The sequence below is a fragment of the Sceloporus occidentalis genome, unplaced genomic scaffold (genome assembly GCF_023333645.1).
Source record: "Sceloporus occidentalis isolate IW3139 unplaced genomic scaffold, rSceOcc1.0.p SCAF_1, whole genome shotgun sequence".
In the NCBI taxonomy this organism is placed as follows: domain Eukaryota; kingdom Metazoa; phylum Chordata; class Lepidosauria; order Squamata; family Phrynosomatidae; genus Sceloporus; species Sceloporus occidentalis.
The window spans coordinates 132,751,807-132,757,806 of NW_028316981.1; positions in this window are offsets into that span (position 1 = coordinate 132,751,807).

Genomic DNA, 6,000 nt, shown 5'->3' on the forward strand with positions numbered 1-6,000 from the left:
AAGGTCTTGACATGAAATCAAAGTCTTATCAAGGTTGCATCTGCACTGCAGAAATAATCTAGTTTGGCATCACTTTAACTGTCATGGCTCAGTGCTATAGATTTCTGGGATTTGTAGTTTGTTGTGGCACCAGAGTGCTCTGACAGAGAAGGCTCAATATCTCACAAAACTACAAATCCCAGAATTCCAGAATTGAGAACTAGTTTTATGGAAGATCATTCAGCAAAGGATGGAGAGTGTCCCATAACTCCTCCCGCTCCCCATACTCTCACAGGCATGTCTTTTCCTGTTTCTGCAGTCTGCCTGTGAACTGGATAGGCTTAGCCAAGAGTCATGTTTCCCACCAAGTGCAGTGCATGTACACAAGTACAACAAAACATGGGCTGAGCTGTGATCCTTAGCAGTTGTGTCATAGCTCTTACACACATTCTGCATGTAGTCAGCTTGCAATATGCCCACAGTCTTTGGAGTTATAAGATCTGAAGTAACCCTTAGACGCTGGTGGGAGATACAGTCTCAGGGAGAGTTCTGCTCCAGTCCATGTCCTCTCAGGTAGAACATTCTTTATCCTAAACTACTGACCTTACATCCTGCCTTTCTTCCAACCAATGGCATTAAAAGGCAGCTTATAGCAATATTACATAAAAGAACAATATAATTAAAATACTGAACAAGACTGACCATTAAAAGAAACCTATGCTAAGATCACAATTTAAAACAATTTTCAAAATTAAAACACATAACTAAAAATACATTTGTAGTCTGTGTTTATTAACTCAGAACTGCTGCACTCTAGTTCTGTATGTAAACAGTCAATACAGATTTTATAGTTTCTCCCTTTCCACTTAACTAGTAAGCAGGCACTGAAAGGTTTTAAAATGTAGCCGTCTCTCATGAGGTGGGTGAGTAGAGATTAAGCAATGTGCATTAAGTGTCCTTGAGTATGTGAAAAACGTCAAGTCACACTATTGGCAGATAAGGACAGGTAGATAGTAGATCATAACCACCTGTTGCCTGGAACAGTAAGCAGATATTTGATTATATCATTTTAGTTTAATTTTGTACATTCCCCTGCTGCTTATTTGGCTACATGTCTCAGTCACACCAGCACAGAGATAGATCAGTGTTAAAAAAAACCCCCACCTTCCTCCCAATCAAATCTTCTGAGTTAAGGCCTCTTCTGTGTGGGTACAAACATTAGCAGGTGGTAGCTTCCGTGTCAGTATGGCAGTGAATCCATTCTGGGGTGGCGTCTGAACTTTAAAGGAGTGCTCTGAGATGCTGAACCTATTTTGAAGATTGTGTTCATGACATGGAAGCCTCCAGCTGCCAGTAGCACTTGGTGTGTATTCCCTTTCCCCATAACGTCTATAAATGCAGACAGGTCATCATCAGGATGAGCAAGAATGCCTCCTTCTGGGGAAGGTCTGATGCATTTTGTTGAAACGTTTCAGAATTTCTTTTGAAGGCTGGAAGGAGCAGAAGACAAGGATTTTGATTATAACAGTTTAAAGCCACATATATTCATTATATTTCTGAGCACAGATATAGATAACACAATGGTGTTTTTAAACAATCCAATTCCCCAAAGCTAAAATGTATGCTAACTCCTTCTTTCCAAATTCTTTCCTTCTTTTCCCAAGCAGGATAGTCTTTTAAAGTATTTCTGAAAGTTTTTCCAAGGGGATAGAACCGTATCTCCATGCTTCTTTTATTTGAGAGAGGATAGGCTTCCTTGCATAGGCATCAGGACAAAGTAGAGAACTTACTGGACAGAAACATTTTGATGCAATTTATGGGCTTCTTGAGGGCATGCAAGATCACTACAAATGGGTTAGATTGATGCATGGTTGTATTATTCTTATTGCTCACACAATAAACAAGAAAGAACATCTAGATTTACAAACAACATTTGATCCACTGAAGTTAAAAACTTCCAGCATCTTGACAAAAATCAGTGCCAGAGACTGTTGCTCATTTCAGGTATATTTAGATCCCTTATGCATACAGTATAATGTAACAGCTTCTTATTGTTGTTTGGCATTTGACTCCTGTTTTCCAGATTTCTGTATGGTTCTAAATACAGTGTGTGTGTGTGTGTGTGTGTGTGTGTGTATTCACGTATATAATATGATATTATATCTCTCTTTTTGCTTTTTTCTGGCTCACATTATTATGCCATGAAATAATGACATGCAGATTCCTAAAACTGCTTTTGTTGTAATTTCTGATTTTTTGCAACCCTAAGCGTAGTGGTCTGAGTAATAGACTACAACTCTGGAGATCAGCCATGATATCCACTGAGTGACCTTGGGTACGTCTAATACTCATCCTCAGGGGAAGGCAATGGCAAATCTCCTCTGAACAAATCTTGCCAAGAAAAAGCCATGATAGGTTTGCCTTAAGGTCACCATAAGTTGAAGGCACACAGCTATAACAAGTTGGACCTATCATGGGGTTTTCTTGGCAAGATTTTTTCAGAGAGGGTCTACCACTGCCTTCTTCTAAAGCTGAGAGGGTGTGGTTTGCCCAAGACCATCCAATTGGTTTCCATGGCAAAGCACAGATTTGAACCGTGATGTCCTGGAATTCTAGACCAACACACAGCCATTATCCTATGCTGGGTCAAACTATTTTCTACACATATTTAATCAAACCATCTCTGCAGGTAAACCTGTGAGGGAAGGGAACTTTAGCCAACAATTCCAGACATCCTTCAGAACTCTTTGAAGAAAGCCACAATAAAGCACCATTAACACTTATATTAGTGTAGTTACACCTTAGTACAGTATTTTCAACCTTTAGTCCTCAAATATTTTGGATTTCAGCTTTCAGAATCCCTGACCATTGGCCATGATGGTAGGACATTCTTGGAGTTGATGTTCAAAATACCTAGAGGGCCAAAGATTAGAGGACTTTTTTCTCTTATAGAAATTTAACAACTTTGGGCTCTGCTTTGAAATGTGTTGACATCACCTACCTGACAGTGGTGACTGAAGATATGCATGAATGTGGGATGACAAATCCATGCTGAGTTTCAGAATGAACTTTAAATGACCTATCCAAGGTACTGAACCTATCCCCTAAGTAGATCCAGCATCTTGGACCTAACTCCTTAAAGGAATTTAGCTCAAATGTTGGACCCTTCTTGTCATAACATAGGCCCCATTCCTACTGAGCGATAAAGCGACGAATCTTGCTGCGAGTCAGACTCGGAGTGGGTTCCCGAGTCATATTTGAATCATGTCCATTGTTCCCATTACAAAAGGGAGCAAACGGAATCGGTTTTTCTTGACCCATGTTCTTGTTCCCATTGATATTTCTCCATTGTATTTTGACGCAGACTTTTTTGTTCCCCGTTCCCATTGCCTGTCTGGAAAACCGGTTTTTCCTTTTTTAAACTGTCAATCAAGCGCTTAGGCAATTAGACATCACAGTGGCGTCAGTTGCTTCACTGCATTTTGACGTGGGCTATTTTTGGTCCCCGTTCCCATTTGCGTCTTTCAAACCTGTTTTTATGGGGGGGGGGTTTGTGGTCGATGGATCGCTGAAGCACCTGAGTGCTTGGGTGGCTAGGTGTCATTGTGATTGCCGCCTAGACACTGGAGCGCTGAGGTGCTTAGGCACTCAGCAAAAACAGAAAAAGGAAAAAGAAGAAATAATAGTTATAAAAAGGGTGTGCAGTGGGTCTCCTCACACATTAATCTATGTGGAGCAGGGTTGGCGGTTGGCAGGGGGTGTCATGCACTTACCACGTTTAGAGGCCAATGGAGCAAATGGCGCTGGGAATGCAGGAAAGAGAACAAAGCAGATGACACCTCCGGGACAGCCCCTTGAACATTGTTCCTCCCCTCCTAAAATACCGATTCGGACACCCGTCCTTCGCATTAGTTTTCCCTTGATCTGACATAGCAGCTACAAAAAAATAACGGCTGGAAAAGTGCAGTCAGGATAACCCGGGTTATCCACCACTGATTTGGGTTTTCACTGGAGAAATCAATCAAAGTAGGATTGGACGTGAATTCAAATGGGAACGATTTTCCTTAAACAAGGATCGAACATGAGTTCAAATGGGAACGATATCCCTGTAATTCTTGATTCGCTTTATAGCCCAGTGGGAATGGGGCCATAGTGGGCAGAAGCAAACCTATACCCAGATTAATTTTTTTTAAAAAAAATAATTTTATTAGTTTAAAACAAATGACAGACAGAACATACAGCATACAACATACAATCTTCCATATCCATCTTATAAACTCCCATCCCATGCTAACCCCCCCTTGTCCCACCCAATAACATATCGTATCATAATACTTCACTTTTATCTTAACATTCTCAGCTTACTTATTCCCCTTACCTCTACAACCAGCCACACACCTCACACATTAAAAATGACTTCCACCACCTTTGCGTTATAAGAAGATCCTTTCTCTTCTACCTTTGAGACTTCATTACTCTATTTTCATTGTCTGCTGTTTCTCTGTCAATTAGTTCAAGATGTAAAGTAACATTTCCTAGAATCCAGATTGTCTTTACCAAGAAAAAAGTAGTAAACTCTTTTGTTTGAGTAAAGAAAAAAAAGCAATAGCCATAGTGTTACCTTAACCCAGCCAGTTAAAACAAAAATCTACTTCTTACTATTATACCCCCCAAAAAAGGAGATCTGGAGTATATGTTCTCACTTATTCCTTATTTCCAACAGCTTATATCTCTATAACATATTAACAATGAGGAAAATGAGATACATCTAGCAGCCTGAAACAGTATCTATTGGTTACTCAAAAACCTTATAACATTATAACAATGTATCACCCCACTTTTCCTTAATATAATTAGACACATTGTTCCAATCTCTAGATACAGATTCCCAAGAGTCTCCTTTTAGCCAACAGGAAAGTTTATCCATCTGGATCATCTCATATAAGTATGAAGACCACTCCTCTGAACTGGGTATATCCTTCATTCTCCAATTTTTCGCATATAAAATCCTAGCAATAGAAATCATATACATTAGGATTTTACCATATTTCTTATCTATATGTTCTTCAAACATACCTAATAACATCCCTTCTGGGGTAACTTTCAATTTAATATCTAAATTTTTGTTTATTTCCCCACTAATATTATTCCAAAATTCTTTAGCTTTTCCGTACGACCGCCAGCAGTGAAAATAAGAGCCTATAGCTTGGTCACACTTCCAGCAGATATTGTTAGTATTTTTATAGATATTAGCCAATTTTGCAGGAGTTAGGTGCCGTCGACAGAACATCTTGTACCAATTTTCTTTTAGATTTTGGGCTGCTGTGAATTTTAGATTTTGTTTCCAAGCCTTTTCCCACTGGTCCAAATTTATATTATGTCCACAGTCTTTTGCCCATTTAATCATAACATCCTTAACAGTCTCTTCTTCACTATCACTAGATTAATATTTTTAAAGAGAAGATGGAGAAACAGAGTGGTTTCTAGTTGGTAATTGGGTCCGGTAAGACTGCATTTTATCATTCTATTTGTTTAACTTATACTCTGAAAATATAATATGATACACAGGATTGGATTTGGAGGAAGGATGTGTGAAAATTGGAAGAAAGAACATCAGCAATATAAGATATGCAGATGACACCATACAACTCACAGAAAATAGCAGAGACTTGGAAGGAAGGTGCAAAGGCAGGTTTAAAGCTGAAAATCAAGAAAACAGTACATGTAAAAAGGATCCAGAGGTCTTAGCAGACCACAAGCTAAACATGATTTCAGTGTGATGGAGAAGCCAAAAAAGCCAATGCAATTCTAAGCTGCTCTAACAGGAGTAGAGTGTCCAGATTAAAGGAAATATCAGCACCATCTATTCTGATTTGACCATACGTCTCCTTGAATACTGCGTCCAGTTCTTCCAGAACTTCCACTTGTCTTGACCCAAACATTACAGTCTTGGTAGTTGTGGAAAATGAGATAATGTTCTGAGCTGTTGTTGTTCAGGAGTTTGACTTGCACTTAAGAGGC